General features: G+C 37.5%; 1 protein-coding gene across 50 annotated transcripts in view; it reads left to right on the forward strand.

The window, feature by feature from the left end:
* RPS6KC1 (ribosomal protein S6 kinase C1) overlaps nt 1–24,054 on the forward strand; it is a 212,996-nt gene that overhangs the window by 129,204 nt on the left and 59,738 nt on the right. The window lies entirely within an intron of this gene.

The raw sequence follows: 24,054 nt of genomic DNA on the forward strand, positions 1-24,054 counted from the left end.
CTTTTGGGCCTCATACTGGAGTTAGGAGTGGATTTTGCATCACTGTCACAGTAGTATAGGATTCTGGGTTTATTTATATACTTAATTTCACCAGTTTAAAAAAAAATTTTTTCCCCTTCAAATTGAAGAACTCCTGTTAGCATTTCTTATAATGTAGATCTGATAGTGGTGAATTCTTTCAGCTTTAGGTTGTCTGAGAAATAGTTTCTGTCTCCTTCATATCTGAAGTATAATTTTGCTAAATACAGTATTCTCGGATGGCAGTTTTGTTTTGTTTTGTTTTGTTTTGTTTTGTTTTGGTTTTTTAAGCACTTTGAAAATGTTGTTTCACTCTATTTGTGTGCTTTCCATTGAGAAGTCTTGACAGACAATGTGGAGGTCTTTTATATGTTATTTGCTTCTTTTCTCATGCTGTTTTTAGAATCCTCTCTTTGCCCTTGACCGTTGAGAATTTGGTTATTACATGCCTTGAGGTAGTCTTATTTGGGTTGAACCTATTTTGTGTTTTGAAATTTTTTTGTATCTGGATATGTATATCTTTTGGAAAAATTTCTGTTATTTTTTTGAGTAAGCATTCTAGCCCTTGGTGTTGCTCAGCTCCCTCTTGAACACTAATAATTCTTAGCTTTGGTCTTTCGAGGTAATTTTTTATATCTTATAGGCAGCTTCTTTCTTTTCCACTCTTCTTTTTTCTCCTCTGATCATGTATTTTCAGATAACCAGTCTTTGAGTTTGCCAATTCTTTCCTCTGCTTCATTCATCTTCTTTGAGAGCCGCCAGGAAGTTCTTCAGTTCAGCAAATGTATTTCTCAGTTCCAAGACTTCTGTTTGATTTTTTGTTTTTGAGACAACGTCTCACCATATTGCCTAGGCTTGACTGCAGTGGCACAATCATGGGTCATTTCATCCTCTGTTGCCTAGGATCAAGTGATTCTCCCATTTCAACCTCCTGAGTAACTGGTACCATAGGCTTGTGCCACCATCCCTGGCTAATTTTCGTTTGTAGAGATGGTGGTCTTCCTGTGTTTCCCAGACTGGTCTTGAACTCCTGGGTTCAAACAGTTCTACTGCCTTGGTTTCCCAAAGTGCTGAGATTATACCATGCCTAGCCTCTGATTTTAAAAGATTATTTCAATATCTTTTTAAAAAATTTTCCCCCTTTTTTTTTTTTTTTTGAGACAGGATCTCACTCTGTCACCCAGGCTGGGGTGCAGTGGTGTGATCTTGGCTCACTGCTGCCTCCACCTCCCAGGTTAAAGTGATTCTCATGCCTTAGCCTCCCGAGTGGCTGAGACTACAGACATGTGCCACCATGCCTGGATAATTTTTGGCATTTTTAGTAGAGATGGGGCTTCATGATGTTGGCCTGGCTGGTCTTGAACTCCTGACCTCAAGTGATCCACTTGCCTCGGCCTCCCAAAGTGTTGGGATTATAGACAGGCATGAGCCACTGTGCCTGGCCTATTTTTTTTTTTTTAATTTCTTTGATAAATTTTTGAGTTGCTTTTCTATGTTATCTTGGAGGTCACTGACTTTCCTTATAACTACAATTTTGAATTTGCGGTTAGAGAACTCACAAATTGCTTTCTTGTTAGGATCAGTTGCTGGATTTTTGTTTTGTCCTTTTGGGGAGGTCATGGTTCTCTGTTTGCTGTTGTTTCTTGTGGGTGTATTTTATGTCTTTGCATTGAAGGATAGTTATTTATAGATATTTATGGAATAGTTATTTATTCTAGTTTTTTTTTTTTTCTGTCTGTCTTGTTTTGGTTTCTCTTGGATATATTTGCTTAGTGAATCTTTGCGTCTAGCTCACTGCCTCTTTTTAGCTCTAGGAGGTACCTTAAGCTTGGGTTGACCTCGGCTCTGGTAAATGATCGGAGTGATGCCTGCTCTGAAGGTGAGAGGTCCCAAAGGAATTAGGCTGGCGGTGTGTTAAGGCTAGCTAGAGCTTTGTGCCTAGGAGTCCAGCGGAACATACCTCTTCTGCTGAGCAGCCACTCAGATTGGGCACCTCTGTTTGCTTAAGAGCAGAGTAGACTTTCCAGGGTTGGGGATGATAGTCCCACCTCCCGTCTTTGTCTCTACCTGTTCTCAGGAATATTTCTCCCTTTAGGCAGTCACGATGCTTCCCATGGATTAAGGTGGGGACAGGTCTCTTGCTTGGGAACCCAAGATGTTGGGGAACCTGGCTGACCACCTCAGTCTTACCTTTTCCAATATAGAAATATGAGTTGGGTGGGGGCGGGGGCGAGATTTTCTGCTTGATGCCAGGCAGAATGGAGGGGGAAGGGTGTCACAGATGTGGAGGTCTGATTCCCTAGCATCTGTTCAGAGTTGTTTTTTGTTTGTTTGTTTGCTTGCTTTTTTCTTACTTCTCTGTGGCCCCAGGAATTATCTCATTCTCATATTTGAGTTCCAGGTAAAAATCTTGGCACTTGTATATTTGTTTGTTTGTTTCTTTGTTTGTTTTTCTATTGGAGAAGGAGGAGTGAAAACAGCTTGTACTTATATTTCTGTGTATAAACAATGCACACATAAATCTGGAATAAAAATACAATACAGTTTATAATAATATTGAATTAGTAGGTGTAAATATAACAAGACATACAGAACTTTTATGCTGTAAATTTCATAGCATTGATGAAAGAAATCAGAAGTCTGAATAATTGGAGAAATATATTCATTAGCAGACTTACCATAGATGTAAATTCTTTCCAAATTGATACACAGTTTTAAGCACCGTTTCTGTCAAAATTTCAGCAAGATTTTTTAAAAAATGTAAATATAGACCCAATTATTCTAAAACCTATTTAGGAAGTTGTAGGAACTATAATAGCTAAAATAGTTTTCAAAAAAGAGTAAGGTGGGAGAGTCATTCTGTTTGATTTCATGACTTTACAGTAATCCAGATTGTGTGGTGTTGGTATAGAGACACACACATAGAGAATAGTATACAAAATGTAGAAATAGTCCCACAAATATGGCTAATTGATTTTTGACATAGATTGAAAGCAGTGTAATGTAGGAAGGTTAATATTTCCAATAAATATTGCTAGAGTAATTGGGTATTCTCTAGCAATAAAAGTGTACCTTGGCCAGGCATGATGACTTACGTCTGAACTCCCAGCACTGTGAGAGGCCAAGGTGGGTGGATCATTTGAGGTCAGGAGTTCAAGACCAGCCTAGCCATCATGGTGAAGCCATGTCTCTACTAAAAATATAAAAATTAGCCAGGCATGGTGGTAGGCACTTGTAATCCCAGCTACTCAGGAGGCTGAGGCAGGAGAATCGCTTGAACTCAGGAGGCAGAGGTTGCAGTGACAGTGCACTCCAGCCTGGGTGGCAGAGTGAGCCTTTGTCTCAAAAACAAACAAACAAACAAAAAAACTAGTGTATGTTGACATAGCCTCACACATCTTTAATTTTTTTTGTTTTTAATTTTTGTGGGTACATAGTAGGTGTATGAATTTATGGGTTATATGAGATATTTTGATACAGGGATGCAATGTGTAATAATCACATCAAGAGAGATGGGTATCCATCCCCTCAAGCATTTATTCTTTATGTTACAAATAATACAGTTATATTCTTTTAGTTATTTAAAAATCTACAATTAAGTTGTTATTGACTATAGTCATTCTGTTGTTTTAGCAAATTCTAGGTATTACACATTCTGTTTTTTGTACCCATTGACCCTTCCCACTTCCCCTTCCCAACCCTACACTATCCTTTCCAGCCTCTGGTAACCATCCTTCTACTGTCTATCTCCATGAGTTCAATTATTTTAATTTTTAACTCCCATAAATAAGTGAGTACATGCAAAGTTTGTCTTTTTGTGCCTGACTTATTTCACTTAATGTAATTTGACCTCAGCTTCCATCCATGTTGTTGCAAATGACTGAATCCCATTATTTTTTATGCCTGAATAGTACTTTGTTTTGTATATATACCACATTTTTAAAATCCGTTCATCTGTTGATGGACACTTAGGTTGCTTCAAATCTTGGCTGTTGTGAATAGTGCTGCAATAAACATAGGAGTGCAAGTATTTCTTTGATTTATTGATTTCCTTCCTTTTGGGTATATACCTAGGAGTGGGATTGCTGCATGGTAAGGTAGCTCTATTTTTAGGTTTTTGTGGAGCCTCCAAACTGTTCTCCATGGTGGTTGTACTAATTTAGATTTCCACCAAGAGTATGAGGGCTCCCTTTTGTCCACATCCTTGCCAGCATTTATTATTGCTTGACTTTTGGATAAAGGCCATTTTAACTGGGGTGAGATGATGTCTAATTATAGTTTTGATTTGCATTTCTCTGATCAATAATGTTGAACAGCTTTTCATATGCCTATTTGCCATTTGTATGTCTTCTTTTTAGAAATGTGTATTCACATCCTTTGTCCATTTTAACAATTAGATTATTAGAGTTTTTTCCTTTAGAGATGTTTGAGCTCCTTATATATTCTGGTTATTCATCCCCTATGAGATGGGTAGTTTGCAAATATTTTCTCTCATTCTGTGGATTGTCTCTTCTTCACTTTTTTTATTGTTTTCTTTGCTGTGCAAAAGCTTTTTGCTTGATATGATCCTGTTTGTCCATTTTTGCTTTGATTGCTTGCATTCGTAGCGTATTACTCAAGAAATTTTTGCCCATACCAATGTCCTGGAGAGTCTCACCAGTGTTTTCTTTTAGTTTCATAGCTTGAGGAATTAAAGTCTTTAATAATCAATTTTGATTTGATTTTTGTATATGGTGAGAGATAGGGAGTCAGTTTCGCTCTTTTGCATATGGATATTCGGTTTTCCCAGCATCATGTATTGAAGAGATTGTCCTTTCCCCAGTGTATTTTCTTGGCACCTTTGTCAAAAATGAGTTCACTGTAGATGTATGACTTTATGTTCTCTATTTTGTCCCATGATCTTTGTGTCTGTGTTTATGCTAGTACCATGCCATTTTGGTTACTATAGCTCTTCAGTATAATTTAAAGTAATGTAATGTGATTCTTCCAGTTTTGTTGTTTTTGCTTAGGATTGCATTGGCTATTCTGGGTCTTTGTGGTTTCATATAAATTTTAGGATTGCCTTTTCTATTTCTGTGAGGAATGCCATTAGTATTTTGATAAAGATTGCGTTAAATCTGTAGATTCCTTTAGTTAATATGGTCATTTTAACAATATTGATTCTTTTAATTCATGAACATGGAATATCTTTCCCTTTTTTTGTGTGTCTTCAATTTTCTTGCATCAGTGTTTTATAGTTTTCATTGTAGAGATCTTTCACCTTTTTGGTTAATTCCTAGGTATTTAATTTTATTTGTAGCTATTTTAAATGGGATTACTTTCTTGATTTCTTTTTCAGATTGTTTGCTGTTGGCATATAGAAACGCTACTAATTTTTGTGTGTTGATTTTGTATCCTGCAATTATACTGAATTTGTTTATGAGTTGTAATAGTTTTTTAGGGGAGTCTTTAGATTTTTTCAAATGTAAAATCATATCCTCTGTAAACAAGGATAATTTGACTTCTTCCTTTTCAATTTTGATGCCCTTTATTTCTTTCTCTTGTCTGATTGCTCTAGCAAAGACTTCCGGTACTGTATTGAATAATAGTGGTGAAAATGGGCATCATTGTTATATTCTAAATCTTAGAGGAAAGGCTTTCAGTTTTTCCCCCATGCAGTGTGAAACTAGATATGGGCCTATCATATATGGTTTTTATCACGTTGAGGTAAGTTTCTTCTTCTTTTTTTTGAGATGGAGTTTCGCTCTGTCGCCTAGGCTAGAGTGCAGTGGCATGATCTCGGCTCACTGCAACCTCCGCCTCCCAGGTTTGAGTGATTCTCCTGCCTCAGCCTCCCAAGTAGCTGGGACTATAGGCATGTCACCATGCCTGGCTTATTTTTGTATTTTTAGTAGAGACAGGGTTTCCCCATGTTGGCCGGGCTGGTCTCGAACTCCTGACCTTAGGTTATCCACCAGATTCGGCCTCCCAAAGTGCTGGGATTACAAGTGTGAGCCACTGTATCTAGTTGAGGTACGTTTCTTCTATCCCCAGTTTTGTGAGGATTTTTATCATGAAGGGATGTTGAATTTTGTAAAATGCATTTTCAGCATCAGTTGAAATGATAAGGGTTTTGTCTTTCATTCTGTTGGTATGATGTATGACATTAATTTATTTGCATATGTTGAATCATCCTTGCTTCCCTGTGATAAATCCCACTTGGTCATGATGAATGATATTTTTAATGTGTTGAATTTGCTTTGGTAGTATTTTGTTGAGGATTTTTCCATCAGTATTCATTAGACATGTTGTTCTGTGATTTCTTTTTTTGATTATCTTTGGTTTTCATATCGGGGTAATACTAGCCTCATAGACTGAGTTTGGAAGTATTCCCACCTCTGTTTTTCAGAGTAGTTTCAGTAGGACTGGTGTTCTTTAAATGTTTGGGATAATTCAGCAGTGAAGCCTTTGGGACCTGGGCTTCTCTTTGCTGGGACACTTTTCATTATACTTTTGATCTCATTACTTGTTATTGATCTCTTCGGGTTTTGGATTTCTTTATGGTTCAGTCTTGGTAGGTTTTATGTCTCTAGGAACTTATCCATTTCTACTAGATTTTTCAATTTATTGGCACATAGTTGTTCTTAGTAGCCACTAATGATCCTTTGAATATCTGTGGTGTCATTTGTAATGTCTTCTTTGCATCTCTAATTTTATTTCTTTGGGTCATCTCTCTTTTTTTTTTTTTTTTAGTCTGGCTGAGGTTTGTCAATTTTGTTTACCTTTTCAGAACACCAACTTTTTGTTTTGTTGATCTCTTGTATTATTTTTCTCATTTCAAGTTTATTTCTGCTCTAATCTGTATTGTTTCTTTTCTTCTAATTATGGGTTTGGTTTGCTCTTTTCTGGTTAAGATGTATCATTAGGTGGTTTATTTTACATTTTTCTTTTAATTTTGATGTAGACACTTCCAGGTGTAAACTTCCTCAGTACTGCATTTGCTGTATCCCATAGATTTTGGGATGTTATGTTTCCATTATCATTTGTTTCAAGAAATTTTTCAGTTTTTCCTAAGTTTCTTTGTGGATCCATTGGTCATTCAGAAGCATATTTCTTAATTTCCGTGTATTTCTGTAGTTTCCAGAAATTTCTCTTCTTACTGATTTCTAGTTTCATTCCATTGTCAGAAAAGATGCTTCATATTATTCCAGTTTTTTTTTTAACTGTTTTAAGACTTTTTTGTTTTGTGACCTACCATATGGTCTGTTCTTGAAAACGATCCATGTGCTGAGGCAAAGAATATATTTTCTATGGCCATTGGAAGAATGGCCTGTAAATACCTGTTAGGTTCATTTGGTCTATAACACAGATTAAATTTTGTTTTTTGATTTTCTGTTTTCTTTTTTTTTTGAGTCAGAGACTCGCTCTGTTGCCCAGCCAGCAGTACAGTGGCACGATCTTGGCTGACTGCAACCTCTGCCTCCCGGGTTCAAGCAATTCTCTTGCCTCAGTCTCATGAGTAGCTGGGATTACAGGCACATGCCACCTTGCCTGGCTAATGATTTTGTATTTTTAGTAGAGATGAGTTTTTACCACATTGGTCAGGCTGGCCTTGAACTCCTGAACTCAAGTGATCTGCCTGCCTTGGCCTCCCAAAGCACTGGGCTTACAGGCGTGAGCCACCATGCCTGGCCTCTTTGTTGACTTTCTGTCTGAAATATTTGTCTGATGTTGAAAGTGGGGTATTGAAGTCTATATATTTTTTTTAGTTTTTATTTTTATTTTTTCTGATGGAGTCTCGCTACATCGCCCAGCCTGGAGTGAGTTGTCAAGATCTCGGCTTACTGCAGCTTCCACGCTCAAATGCTACTCTCACCTCAGCCTCCTGAGTAGCTGGGAGTATAGGTGCGCACCACCATGCCTAGCTAGATTTTGTATTTTTTGTAGACATGGGATTTTGCCATGTTGCCTAGGCTAGTCTCAAACTCCTGGATTCAAGCAATCTGCCCATCTCAGCCTCCAAATGTGCTGGGATTGCAGGAGTGAACCACCATGCCCAGCCTACAGCTATTATTGTTTTGGGGTCTATTTCTTCAGCTCTAATAATATTTGCTTTATATATCTGGGTGCTCCAGTGCTGGGTGCATATATATTTACAATTGTTATATCCTCTTGCTGAATTGACCCCTTTATCATTATATAATTACCTTTGTGTCTTCTTATAGTTTTATCTTGAAATCTATTTTATCTGATGTAAATATAGCTACTTGTGCTCTGCATGGTGTCCATTGGTATGGAGTATCTTTTTCCAGCTCTTTATTTTCTGCCTGTGTGTCTTTATAGTGAAGTAGGTTTCTTGTAGGCAAAGGATCATTGGGTCTTTTAAAATCCATTCAGCCACTCTGTATCTTCTCATTGGAGAGTTTAGTCTGTTTACATTCAGTATTATTATTGATAGTTTAAGACATACTTCTGCCATTTTGTTTTCTGGTGATTTTGTGGTCTTTCCTTTTTTCCTTTCTTCCTGTATTCCTGTTAGTGAACATGATTTTTCTCTGGTGGTTTGATTTAATTTCTTGCTTCTTATTTTTTGTGTATCTATTATATGTTTTTTGATTTGAAGTTACCATGAGGCTTGCAAGTACTGCCTTATAACCCAGGGGTCCCCAACCCCTGGGCCACAGACAGGTGTTACTCCATCGCCTGTTAGGAGGAACCGGGCCTTACAGTAGGAGGTGAACTGCAGGCAAGGGAGCATTTATCACCTGAGCTCTGCCTCCTGTCAGATCAGTGGTAGCATTAGATTCTCGTAGGAGTGCAAACCCTATTGTGAACTGTGAATATGAGGAATCTAGGTTGCATGCTGTTTATGAGACTCTAATGCCTGATAATCTGAGGTAGAACAGTTTCATCTCAAAACCATGCCCTAAATGTGCCCCCTGCCCCCAAGAGAAATTGTCTGAGGTGGAACAGTTTCATCCCAAAACCATCACCCCCTCTAGTCTGTGGAAAAGTTGTCTTCCATGAAACTGGTCCCTGGTGCCAAAAAGGTTGGTGACTGCTGATTTATATAACATTCTTAAAATGACAAAATTATGGAAATGGAGAAGAAATCTATGGATGCCAGTGTTTAGAGATGGTGGAGGAGAGAAGGGTGTGTGTGTGTTGGAGGGTGATTTTCAAGGGTTAGCAGCAGGGAGAGGTTTGTGGTGATGCAACACTTGTTTTTTAATTTTCTAGTTTTTTTGTTTTTGTTCCTTTTGGAGAAAAGGCAAACACATTTATTTAACAAGAGAATCACAGAGTGATCGTCCTGATGGAACACTTCTGGGTCTTGATTGTGCTTGTGGTTATGAGAATGTATACATTTGATACGATGCCATAGAACTATTAATATGTACACACATAATTTTCTGTTTGTCAGTTTTCTGCCTGTAATAGTATACTGTAGATACATACGATGTAGCCCTTAGGGAAAACTTAATGGAAGGTACATGGGAATTTTCTGTACAATCTTTGCAACTTTCTAGTGACTCTACAATTATTTCTGAAATAAAAAGTTTTAAAAATTTGCAGTGTTTATTGGTCTGTCTTTTAAAATTATTTCAATAGTTTTTGGAGAACAGGTCGTGTTTGGTTACATGAATAAGTTCTTCAGTGGTGATTTCTGAGATTTTGGTGCATCTATCACCCAAGCGCTGTATACTGTACCCATTGTATAGTCTTTTATCCCTCACTGCCCTTCCAACCTTTCTCCCGAGTCCTCAGAGGTCATTATATCATACTTACACCTTTGCGTCTTCGTAGGTTACCTCCTACTTATGAGTGAGAACATATGATGTTTGGTTTTCTATTCCTGAGTTACTTCACTTAGAATAATGGTCTCCAACTCCATCCAGGTTGCTGTGAGTGCGATTATTTTATTCTTTTTATGGCTGAGTAGTATTCCATGGCGCTCGCGTGCGTGCGTGTGTGTGTGTGTGTGTGTGTGTGTGTATACACCATATTTTCTTTATCCACTTGTTGGTAATGGGCATGTAGGCTGGTTTCACATTTTTGCAATTGCAAATTGTGCTGCTATAAACGTGTGTGCAAGTGTCTTTTTCATCTAATGACTTCTTTTCCTTTGGGTAGATACCCAGTACTTGGGTTGCTGGATCAAATGTTAGTTCTACTTTTAGTTCTTTAAAGAATCTCCATACTGTTTTCCATAGTGGTTATACTAGTTTATGTTTCCACTAGCAGTGTACAAGTGTTCCCTTTTCACCACATCCACACCAAAAATTATTATTTTTTGATTGTTTAATTATGGTTATTCTTTCAGGAGTAAGGTGGTATTGCATTGTGGTTTTGATTTGCATTTCCCTGATAATTTGTGATGTTGACCATTTTTTCATATGTTTGTTGGCCATTTGAATATCTTCTTTTGAGAATTGTCTATTCATATCCTTAGCCCACTGTTTGATGGGATTATTTGTTTTTTTCTTGCTGATTTGTTTGACTTCCTTGTAGATTCTCCATATTAGTCCTTTGTGGGTTATGTAGTTTGCAAATATTTTTTCCCCCTCTGTTGATTGTCTGTTTACTCTCCTGATTATTTCTTTTGCTGTGCAGAAATGTTTAGTTTAACTACATCCCATCTATTTATCTTTGTTTTTATTACATTTGCTTTTGGGTACTTGGTCATGAAGCCTTTGCCTAAGCTAATGTCTAGAAGAGTTTTTCTGATATTATCTTCTAGAATTTGTATGGTTTTGGATCTTAGATTTAAGTCTTTGATGCATCTTGAGTTGACTTTTGTGTAAGGTGAGAGATAAGGATCTGGTTTCATCCTTCTACAAGTGGTTTGTCAATTATCCCAGCACCATTTGTTGACTAGGGTGTCCTTTACCCACTTTATTTTTTTGTTTGCTTTGTTGAAGAGCTGTTGGCTGCAAATATTTGGCTTTATTTCTAGGTTCCATTGGTCTACATGCCTTTTTTTTTTTTTTGAGACGGAATTTTGCTCTCATTGCCTGGGCTGGAGTGCAATGGCGTGATCTTGGCTCACCGCAGCCTCCACCTCCTGGGTTCAAGCAATTCTTCTGCCTCAGCCTCCTGAGTAGCTGGGATTATGGGCATGTGCCACCATGCCTGGCTAATTTTTGTATTTTTAGTAGAGACAGGATTTTTCCATGTTGGTCAGACTGGTCTCGAACTCTTGACCTCAGGCGATCCACCCGCCTCGGCCTCCCAAAGTGTTGGGATTACAAGCGTGAGCCACCGTGCCTGGCCTCTACATGCCTGTTTTTATACCAGTATTATCCTGTTTTGGTAACTACAGCCTTGTAGTACAGTTTGAAGTTGGGTAATGTGATGCCTCCAGATTTATTTTCTTTGCTTAGTCTTGCTTTGGCTATGTGAACTCTTTTTTGGTTCCATATGAATTTTAGGACTCTTTTTTCTAGTTCGGTTAAGGATGATGATGGCATTTTGATGGGAATTGCACTGAATTTATAGATTGCTTTTGGCAATATGGTCATATTCACAATATTCATTCTACTCATCCATCAGGATAGGATGTGTTTCCATTTGTTTGTGTCATCTATGATTTCTTTCAGCAGTGTTTTGTAGTTTTCCTTGTAGAGATCTTTCACGTCCTTGATTAGGTATATTCGTGTGTGTGTCTGTGTGTGTGTATGTATGTATGTATGTATTTTTTGCAGTTGTTGTAAAAGGGGTTGAGTTCTTGATTTGATTCTCAGATTGGTCACTGTTGGTGTATAGCAGTGCTGCTGATTTGTGTACATTGATTTTGTATCCCAAAACTTTATTGAATTCATTTATCAGATCTAGGAGCTTTTTGGATGAGTCTTTAGGGTTTTCTAGGTATATGATTTGTCTGTTTTGTCTGCTATTTGAGTAGTTACTCCTGCTTACTTTTGGCTTTAATTTGCATGGAATGTCTTTTTCCATCCCTTTTCCTTAAATTTATGTGAGTCCTTATGTGTTAGGTGAGTGTCTTGAGAACAACAGATACTTGGTGGATTTTTATTCATTCTGCCATTCTGTATCTTTTACATGGAACATTTAGGTCATTTACATTCAATGTTAGTATTGAGATATGAGGTATTGTTCTATTCCTAATGCTAGTTGTTGCCTGAAAACCATGGCCTTTTTTTTTCATTGTGTTATTGTTTTATAGGCCCTGTGAGATTTATGCTTTAAGAAGGTTATATTTTGGTGTATTTCAATGTTTTGTTTTAAGATTTAGAACTCCTTTTAGCATTTCTTGTAGTGCTGGCTTGTTAGGGCACGCTCTCTCAATATTTGTTTGTCTGAAAAATACTTTATAGTCTCTCCTTCATTTATGAAGCTTAGTTTTGCTGGATACAGAATTGTTGGCTGATAATTATTTTGTTCAACAAGGCTAAAGCTAGGACCCCAATTCCTTCTGGCTAATAGAATTTCTGCTGAGCTGCTTTTAATCTGATAGGTTTTCTTTTATAGGTTACCTGATGCTTTTGCCTCACAGCTCTTAATATTGTTTCCTTTGTCTTGACTTTAGATAACCTGATTACTATGTGCCTAGGTGATGATCTTTTGCAGTGAATTTCCCAGGTGTTCTTTGAGCTTCTTGTATTTAGATGGCCAGATCTCTAGCAAGCCTGGGGAAGTTTTCCTGGATTATTCCCTAAAATACGTTTTCCAAACTTTTAGGTTTCTCATCTTCCTCAGGAATGCCAGAGAGTAGTAGGAGGGAGGAAGGAAGAAAAGATACAAAATGTCAAAACTCAAACGGGAAGAATAGACTACTGAGTAAGTGTATGTCTTTTCAAGAAACTGAATCAATAATTAATAACCTTCCAAAGTAGAAAGCACCAGGACCAGATGGTTTTACTGTTGAGTTTTACCAAACATTTACAGAATAAATTGTATCAGTTCTCTACAATCTCTTCTAGAAGACAGAAGTAGAAGGAATACTTCCAACTCATTCTATGAAGCCAGCATTATTCTATTACCAATTTTTAAATTTACCCAAATAAAATTAAAACTTCAGTTCCCTCAACATACATCCACCCAAGACTGAACCAGGAAGAAGTTGAATCTGTGAACAGACCAGTAACAGGTTCTGAAATTGAGGCCGTAATAATTAGCCTACTCTACCTCCCTACCAAAAAAAGTCCAGGACCAGACAGATTCACAGCTAAATTCTACAGATGTACAAAGAAGAGCTGGTACCATTCCCACTGAAACTATCCCAAAAAAATTGAGGAGGAGGGACTCCTTTGTAACTCATTTTATGAGGTCAGCATCACCCTTATACCAAAACCTGGCAGAGATACAACGAAAAAGGAAAACTTCAGGCCATTATTTTTGATGAATATCAATGCAAATTCCTCAACAAAATACTGGCAAACCGAATCCAGCACCACATTAAAAAGCTTATCCACCACGATCAAGTAGGCTTTATCCCTGGAATATAAGGTTAGTTCAACATATGCAAATGAATAAACATGATTGATTCATCACATAAACGAAACTAAAGGACAAAAACCACATGGTTATCTCAATACATGCAGAAAATGCTTTTGATAAAATCCAACATTTCCTCATGCTAAAAACTCTCAATAAACTAGGTATTGAAGGAAGCACCTCAAAATAATAAGAGCCATCCATGATAAACTCACAGCCAACCTTGTACTGAATGGGCAATAGCTGGAAGCATTCCCTTGAAAACTGGCACAAGACAAGGATGCCCTCCCTTGCCATTCTTATTCAACATAGTATTGGAAGTCTTGACCAGGGTAATCAGGCAAGAGAGAGAAATAAAGGGCATTCAGATAGGAAGACAGAAAGTCAAACTATCCCTGTTTGTACAGTGTTATATCTAAAAAACCCCATAGTCTCAGCCCAAAAGCTTCTAAGCCAATAAACAACTTCAGCAAAGTCGCAGGATACAAAATCAATGTGCAAAAATCACTAGCATTCCTATACACCAAGAACAGTCAAGCCATGAGCCAAATCCAGAATGTAATCCCATTCATAATTCCCACAAAAAGAATAAAATACCGAGGGATAAAGCTAACTAGGGAGGTGAAAGATCTCTACAAGGAGAACTGTAAACCACTGCTCAAATAAATCACAGATGATGCAAACAAATGGGAAAACATTCCATGCTCATGGATAGGAAGAATCAATATTGTTAAAATGGCATACTGCCCAAAGCACTTTATAGATAATGCTATTTCTGTTAAACTACCATTGAGATTCTTCACAGAACTAGAAAAAGCTACTTTAAAATTCATATGAAACTAAAAAGGAGCTTGAATAGCTAAGGCAATCCTAAGCAAAAAGAACAAAGCTGTAGACATCATGCTACATGACTTCAAACTATACTACAAGGCTACAATAACCAAAACAGCATGATACTGGAACAAAAACAGATACACAGACAAATGGAACAGAATAGAGAATCCAGAAATAAGACTGCATACCTACAACTATCTGATCTTCGACAGACCTGACAAAAACAAGCAATGGAGAAAGGATTCCCTATTCAGTAAATAGTGCTGGGATAACTGGCTAGCCACATGCAGAAGATTGAAACTAGATTCCTTCCTTACACCATTTTCAAAAATTAACTCAAGATGGATTAAATACTTAAATGTGAAATACAAAACTATAAAAACTCTGGAAGACAACCTAGGTAATACCATTAAGGACATAGGCACTGGCAATGATTTTATGTCAAAGATGCCAAAAGCAATTGCAGAAAAACAAAAATTGACAAATGGGATCTGTTTAAACCAAAGAGCAAACTTTAAACTGCACAGCAAAAGAAACTATCAACAAACAGACAATCTACAGAATGGGAGAAAGTTTTGGAAACTGTGCATCCAACAAAGGTCTAATATCCAGCATCTATAAGAAACTTAAATTTACAAGAAGAAAAAACAACCCCATTAAAAAGTGGGCAAAGGACATGAAAAGACACTTTTTAAAAGAAGACATACATGCAGCCAACAATCTTGTGCAGGAACAGGAGACCAGATACCGCATGTTCCTACTTATAAGTGGGAGCTAAATGATGAGAACACTCGGACACACAGAGCAGAACTACAGACACTGGGGCCTGTCAGAGGGTGGGAGGTGGGAGGAGGAATAGGTTCAGGAAAAATAACTAATGGGTACTAGGCTTAATACCTGGGTGATGAAATAATCTGTGCAACAAACCCCCATGACACAAGTTTGCTTATGTAACAAACCTGCACATGTATCCCTGAACTTTAAAAAAACAAACTTATGTTCATACAATATCCTGCACAAGGATGTTTATAGCCACTTTATTAACAATTGCCAAAGTGTGGAACAACCAAGTTGTTCTTCAGTAGGTGAATGGGGAGATCAACTGTGGTACATTTAGACAATGGAATGTTACTTACCGGTAAAAAAGAAATGAGCTATCAAGCCTTAAGACTTGGAGAAACCTTAAATGCATACTACTAATTCAAAGATGACAGCATGAAGAAGCTTTATATTATATAATTCCAATTGTAGGACATTCTGGAAAAGGCAAACCCTTGGAGACAGTAAAAAGGTTAGTAGTTACCAGATACTGGGCAGGAAGTAGAGATGAATGGTGGAGTGCAGAGAATTTTTAGGGCAGTGTAACTATCCTGTATGCTAGGATGATGGATTGTCCCCATCTATAGAATATACTACAGCAAGATAGAACCCTAACAGAAGCTGTGAACTTCAGATGATAATGAGTCATTGGTGTAGGTTCATCAGTTGCAACACATGTGCCATTCTAGTACAGAATGTTCTTAGTTGTGGAGGTTGTGCGTGTTTGAGGCCAAAGGAACTTATTACTTTCTGCTCAACATTTGTGTGAATCTAAAATTGTTCTAAAAAATGAAGTCTGTTTAAAAGGAGAAAAATCAATACAGTCACTAACCATGTTTGGTGAAAGGCATGTAATACCTTCAACAGTGTGCCTTCATCTAAAATTGTAATACTATAGTTGATGTTAAAATTTTAAGAGATATAGGAGAAATTTTGAGCTGAGTGTCCCAGACAGTGGGTTAGCTTTTCCAGATGTGGGACCGACCACTGTAAGTTTCTGGGTGGTTTTTAGTTTGCTTGGGATCAAAGTCTTAGGATTACATATTATGTGTACACCATGCACAATTCTAAGCTCTCTACATACATTATTTAATGCTCTCAATCAGTTTTCTGATTTAAAAAAACCCCGAAGGCAGAGAGCTTAACTGTTTTGTATAAACACCCTAAGTTATATATCAAGGGTTTGAACTCAGGTCTCTTTCCAAAACTGTAGCTCTTTATCATTATTCAGAACTGAATTTCTGTGATGATTATAACATTTATATTCCTTCTCAACTTACTGTATTACAATATCATTATTCATTAAACTTCCTTTAAAAAAATCAGTGTGCCCTAATTAACGAATTTACAATATGAATAATAGCATTTAGAAAAACTACAGCAACTGGGCGTGGTGGCTCATGCCTGCAATCCCAGCACTTTGGGAGACTAAGGCAGGTGGAGCACTTGAGATCAGGAGTTCGAGAACAGCCTGGCCAACATGGTACAACCATGTCTCTAATAAATATACAAAAATTAGCCAGGTGTGGTGACGGGTGCCTGTAATCCCAGCTACTCGGGAGTCTGAGGCAGGAGAATCACTTGGACTCAGGAGGCAGAGGCTGTAGTGAGCCAAGATCATGCCACTGCATTCCAGCCTGGGCAATAGAATGAGACTCAGTCTCAAAAAAACAAAAACAAACAAACAAAAAAAAACGCACCAAAAAAGACAGCAGTCAAAACCCCCTACAATGACAAATAGGGTTAATTGAATGGCTGAGCTAGGGTCATATTTTATCCTTACTAGACACCATCATTGCCTGTTTTATAAATACCTTGATGCTTTCCAACCATTTTAAAAGACAAACATTTTAATTATGATTATATTTATTGATTAAAAAAATTAAAAATGGGAAGCATAACATTATTATGCTATTCTAAATTATTCTCTTTAATGGTCTCATAGTTTTCTACTGTGTACTGTGGTTTATTTAATTCATTCTCTTTAGGTTGTTTTCCTATTTTTTTTCTGCCTGTGATGAATATTCTTAGAGGTCAATCATCTTCTATTATGTTTTCTTTAGTATATTTTTTCAGAGTTGGAGATTATGGGTCAAACAGTATATATGCATATTTTAACCTCTCCAGAAATATTACACTATTTTAAACTTCTGCTAGTAGTACAGATTGAGTCCTTTATCTGAAGTGCTTGGGACCAGAAGTGTTTCAGATTTTGAATTTTTTCAGACTTGGGAGTATTTGTATTATGTATATTTACTGGTTGAGCATTCCAAATCCCAAAATTTGAAACTCAAAATGCTACAATGAGCATTTCCTTTGAGTGTCATGTCAGTTCTCAAAAAGTTTCTGATTTTGGAGCATTTTGGATTTTGCATTTTCAGATTTGGGATGCTCAACCTGTATGTGAGAAGGTTTACTTCCTCATATCCTTACTGACAACATCTGCCATTTGCTGATGAAAATTTGGATTTCACTATCATTTTAATGTGCAATTTTAATTGCTATTAGGCTGTATTTTTAAAAATTTTTATTGACTGTGTGTCTTCTTTCATGAAATGCCTATTTTAAGTCCTTTTCCTAAATTTTTTTATTAGAGGTTTATATGTTCTTACTGAATTTTTAGGAGCTCTCTCTTTATAAGAATATGTAAACTTTTGTCTTGAATATACAGGTGTATTTTCTTTCACAACAAAAATTTTCTGTTTCTTACACATTCGTTGTAGAAAAATCAAACAATAAGCTAAAAAAGGATATAATTCACCTATAACCCTGATACCTACTGAGAATTATTTTTACATTTAGATGTATACTCCTACTGTCTTCTTTCTGTGCATATATACACTGTTAAGGCCCCATTAGCCTGTGTTTTCACATAAGGCCATAATGACATTAACATATAAATTATAAAGACTTGGTAGCTTTTACCTGTTAATAGTGGGATGTCCTTTTCTACCTTTCCCATCCCGTAAGTATTTCTGAGAGTATGGTCTCAAATAAGTTTGAGAATGAATGTGTGTCTGCTGGAAGCTCCTGTTCTTCCACCATTTTCCAGTCCTCCAGAAGTTTCCTGATGGTCCCATGTCTGAATTAGACACCCGTCTTCTTTGTTGCAGTTGCACCTGTAATTCTTCAGCAGAGCCCTTCTTAAACTGTTTTTAATTGGCTGTCCTCCATGCTAAACTTTAGCTCTTGTAGAGCACAGACGCTATCTGCTGTGTTCATGGTTTTTCTTTATGTCTGATATCTGTATGTACATAACAGGCATTCAGTAAATATGTGTTGAATTGACTGTTGTTGAATTTTAATACTCGATTGGAGGGTTAGACATCTTTCTATTTGCACACTTTCCCTTCATATATCCAAGTATATATATATGATGTCAATTTTTTTCTTTTATCTTTTTATTCTTTTCCTTTATGGTTTGCCTTTGGTGCTATTAATTAGTTTCTTTTTAATAACCCGAAAGATACCTTTTTGTATCCTTTCTTTATTTGTAGTACAATAAAGTTTGTTTTCCATGTTGGTATTCCTGAAAAATCTCACTTTAGTATTGTTAGAGTATACTGGAACAGATGATATAAATACCTCTAAACTCTCACTTATAGCAGCCTAAATCTGCACATGTTGTAAAGAAAATGTTTTTTAATAATTTGCCAATGAACAATCAATGAACAATTTCTAATTTAATTGTCACTTTTTTTTTCTTTTTTTTTTTTTTTTTGAGACAGGGTATGATTCTGTCACCCGGGCTGGAGTGCAGTGGCATGATTACGGCTTACTGCAGCCCCGACCTCTTGGGCTCAAGGAATCCTCCTACCTCAGCCTCTCGTGTAGCTAGGACCACAGGTGTATGCCACTATTCCTGGCTAATTTTTTTTTTTTTTTTTGTAGAGATGGCATCTTTCTTTGTTGTCCAGGGTAGTCTCAGTCTCCTGGGCTCAATGAGATTCTTCCACTTGGCTTCCCAAAGTGCTGGGATTACAGGCTTGAACCACAATGCCTGGCCTCACTTTTTATAATATACTTAAATGAGTTTGGTGATTTTAAGAGTACCCTAGCATTTAGCACATGAATACGTCTCATTTCGATTAGTGGCCAAAGTATTTTTGGGCATTGTGAGCATTTTACCAATCCCGGGCTGCTTATGGTATGTTATAGTATCAGGTACCTTTTTTTGGATCCGTGCTCTAAGTAGAATTGTGTTGTATACCTTGCTTAGTCCATTAAATTTTTACCTGTCTGAGGATCAACAAGAAAAAGTCAGAATGTACTTTCTACTTTTTAATATACTCTATTGACTCAGTACACAGCCATGGTGGGACACTTGAGATGTTCTGCTGAAGACAGTTATTACATATTGAGATTCTGGAAGGACAGCAAGTTAGATAAAGATAACTCATGCTTTTAAGAGTCCCGTGGAACTTCAGTCATTGTGAAGTAAAGAAAGTGATAAGGTAATAATGCATGAAGCAGTTTGAGTCACTGTGATGTGGATGGTGGGAGGTAGCCCTCTTAATCGAAGCTTTAAGAACGACCAGGAACCTAAGGAATAGTTACCTATACCACCAGATTATGCAGATAATGTTGATGACAACAAACTTATATATTTTATATATATATATATATTTCAAAAGAATGTAGCAGTCCCATAGGTTTTATATATATGGAATCAGTATAGTGTTTGATTATAATTAATGATATCATCTTAAGGACTACATCTAATATACTTATTTTGAAAATAAGGTGCAACCACATATTTTTGACACAAATTATAGTTATTTTTCTTCAATTCAGTGCTTTGATATTTTATTCTGTATCCCTATCAGTTAAGTGTATATATTATTTAAAATTAAGAGTATACAAGTTAAATATCTCTTACTCGAAATGCTTGGGACCAGAAGTGTTTCAGATTTTGGTGTGTTTTTTCTTTATTTTGGCATATTTGCATTATATTTACCAGTTGAGCATCCCAAATCCAAAAATCCCAAATCTGAAATGCTCATTGGAGCATTTCCTTTGAACATCATATCGGTGCTCAAAAAGTTTTGTATTTTAGAACATTTTGGATTTTGGATTTTTAGATTTGGAATGCTCAACTTGTATATACAGTGCATTCTATACTTGCATTTGGATACTATATTTGGATTTGTGGGTGTTTTTATTCCAAAGAGCTCAACTTCTCTTAGTATTTAAAGCATGGTTTCCTAACATTTTTAGAGATAGCATTGTATGGACACTTTTATAATAGGACAACCTTTAAGTAATTTTGAAATAAAAGGACTAGTTTCCTTTTACCTCCTAGGGCTTGGGTTTTATAATCTTAGGATTAGAAAGGGCTTTAAGGTTATCTGACCCAGTGCATTACAGATCTTGTGGTCTATCTACAGTGCCCCATTAAATGGCTCTTCAGCTTCAGGGCCTTTTATTTATCAATTTAACAAATACCTTTTGAATGCTGCCCTGGGGCAAGCACTGTGTTAGGTGCTGGACATATTACAGTATATCAGACATGGTTCTTCTTTTTAGTCTAGTTGGAAAGATATAAGTAAATATATAAATTGTAAAGCAGCACAGAAGAGGCCATAAAAAAGCATGAAAAAAGACAGAGCCACTTAATGTCACAAAGTCATTTCATTTTACACAGTTCAAAGTCTTAGAAAGTCCTTTTTTCTCTTGAGCCAAATACTGCTTCTTTAGGTCTAAATACTGCCCTTCTCCAGTGACCATCTTTCAGTTATTTCAAGATAGTTAGGTTGTGTTTCTGATTGGTATTGTTTTTGTGTTAATTTCTTTAAAATTTTATCTTGCTAAAAATTGGCCTAAATGACAATTTGTTAAATATTTTTGGGTCTTCCTTGTATACAGTTTTTTTTCTTGGGGTTAATATATTGCTTCTAGGAACAGGCGTGGTGCCTCACGCCTGTAACCCCAGCACTTTGGGAGGTCAAGGTGGGCGGATCATGAGGTCAGGAGTTCGAGACCAGCCTGGCCAGCATGGTGAAACCCTGTCTCTACTGAAAATACAAAAATTAGCCGGGCATGGTGCTGTGTGCCTGTAATCCCAGCTACTTGGCAGGCTGAGGTAGGAGAATTGTGACTCCAGGAGGCAGAGGTTGCAGTGAGCTGAGATCGCAACACTGCAATCCAGCCTGGGCATCAAGTGAGACTCCGTATCAAAAAAAAAAAAAAAAAAAAAAAAAAAAAAAAAAAATATATATATATATATATATAGCTTCTGTGGAATAAATATGTCACCCCAAAATATACTGCTTTGGCATGTTTTGAGATGGCTATTCGGAAAAGCTACAGAAAGAGGAGTAGCTATGAAAAACTGTCCATTTGTTGGGGAGATTTGCATCTCTGGTAGAAATCCACACTAGGAAAGTAAACAGCAGACAGAAATGGACTTTCTTTGAGAATCCCTTATCTGCCTTGTTTGGATTTAGGAAAAAACTAACTCTCAGGAAAAAGAGACTAAAGGTCTGACACTGTTGAAGGTGTGACAGAGAAACTTTTTCAACAGGCTACCATCTATTCTTTCTGAGGGCTGCTACCTGAGAGATTTCATTTGCAATACAAAATAGATTTGGTTCAGCTTGCGTTTCCTCCCCTCACCCTTCCACAACTTGTAAGCTACCTTCCCCCACCCTGGAACTCCAAGCCCCTGACTCTTTTCTGTATGTATACAAACTTTAGTCATTTGACCCTTCTTAGAGTCTCATATTTTGTGTGGCTCCCCTGCACATGTGCATGTTTATAAATTTGTATACCTTTTTTGTTGTTGTTGTTGTTGTTTTGTTTTGAGACACTATCTCACTCAGTCGCCCAGGCTGGAGTGCAGTGGTGTGATCTCAGCTCACTGCAACCTCCTCCTCCTGAGTTCAAGTGATTCTTCTGCCTCAGCCTCCCAAGTAGCTGGGATTACAGGTGCCCACCTCCATGCTGGCTAATTTTTCTATTTTTAGTAGAGACAAGGTTTCACCATGTTGGCCAGGCTGGTCTTGAACTCCATACCTCTAGTGATCTGCCCACTTCAGCCTCTCAAAGTGCTGGAATTACAGGCGTGAGCCACTGTACCTGGCCTTGAATACCTTTTCTTCTGCTCATCTGTCTATTGTCAGTTTGTTTTATAGACTCAAATTATCAAACCTTCAGAAGGGGGAGGAATTAAAATTTCCTTTGCTCTTATACATTACTTTTCCCCCATTTGCTGTATTTTTATATGTATTCATCTCTATTTTCCAACCCTCTGAGAGAACTTTAAAATATCTCTCAAGTACCGACACCTCAAATAATCCATCAGATACGTGGTTTCCTCAGAGCCTCCTCTTCTGGATTCTTCATTATTCTGCTCAAGTCTGCATTGGTTTCTTCTCTTGGCATACTACCTAGCTCTCCTCTTTATACTTCCACTTTTTGTTATTCTGGGAATCTCTTCATCAGTCTTCTGTATTACTTTTCAATTCCTGATTCTTTGTGTGTGACTTGTTTTTCTCCTCCTCGGCCTTTCTCTTTGGAGGCCTGTAGGATTTTCTTTTTGTCCCTGGTGTTCTATAATTTCACAGTGGTGTTGCAGTGTGGAACTCTTTTTCATTTTTTGAGCTGTGCCTTTGCTCATCTTTTTTCCATTTGAGTAACAATCTAGATGTTTTGTTGAGAGATCAAACAAATGTCAGTATCTGTGTGTTTTATCTCTTGGGCCAATTGGTTTTCTCAGAGAAGAACATCATAATCTACTTAGGGAGTTAGTTTAAGACCAGCATCATTGTGGGAGCCCAGTGGTGTAAGCAGGAATGATGTCCTCACCATTTGGTGTACAGGTTTTCACATAATGCCTCTGTTTTCAGTACCACTCCTCAGTCCCACCTTTAGCTGTTTGTAGTACCTGTCTCATTCCACATCTTCAGAGGTTGAACCTTTAGTCTTCTGCTTGTGTGGAAAAGGGTGGCTATCTCGCTGGCTGTGCAGTGGCATAGAGTCTATATACTTTTTTCATGTCTTCCTGTTTTTAGGAGATAATTTCTGGATATGCTTAAAATCTAAAACCTTTTCACAGTTTTAAGGATAAAGTTTAAACTTCAAGCTAAGCCTATAAAGTTCTTTGTGATCGAGTCCTTCCTTTCTCTATTGGTTCTTAACTTGGTTCTTCCCCTTCTGGATGAACTAAGACCACACCACAACATATGTTGCTATAGCCCCGTGGAACTTGGAGGGATACAAATGCATCACATTTCACACGTGATGTACCCCTCTACCTGGAGTGCCTTCTTTCCCTTGTCTTCCTCAATTTCTTATTCTTTTTTTTTTTTTCCTTTTTAGACGGAGTCTTGCCCTGTTGCCCAGGCTGGAGTGCTGGAGTGCAGTGGCACCATCTCGGCTCACTGCAAGCTCCCCCTCCTGGGTTCACGCCATTCTCCTGCCTCAGCCTCCTGAGTAGCTGGGACTACAGGCGCCCGCCACCACAGCCGGCTAATTTTTTGTATTTTTAGTAGAGACGGGGTTTCACTGTGTTAGCCAGAATGGTCTCGATCTCCTCACCTCGTGATCTGCTCGCCTCAGCCTCCCAAAGTGCTGGGATTACAGGCGTGAGCCACCGCGCCCGGCCCAATTTCTTATTCTTAATTGTTGTTTTCTCTTAGTAGCCCCCCCTTGCTTTCATCTGCTGTCTGATTTAAATATCTTTTACTTGTATTCTTTTACCACCTCAAACTTACCTTTGATAGTGTCACCAGAAAGGAATATTGATCCAAACCCCAAGAGAGGATTCTTGAATTTCGCGAAAGAGAGAATTCCGGGTGAGTCCGCAGAGTAAAGTGAAAGCAAATTTATTAAGAATGTAAAGGAGGCCAGGTGTGGTGGCTCATGCCTGTAATCCTAGCTCTTTGGTAGGCTAAGGTGGGTGGATCGCCTGAGGTCAGGAGTTCAAGACCAGCCTGGCCAACATGGTGA

This window comes from Macaca mulatta, chromosome 1 (genome assembly GCF_049350105.2).
Source record: "Macaca mulatta isolate MMU2019108-1 chromosome 1, T2T-MMU8v2.0, whole genome shotgun sequence".
Classification (NCBI taxonomy): Eukaryota; Metazoa; Chordata; class Mammalia; order Primates; family Cercopithecidae; genus Macaca; species Macaca mulatta.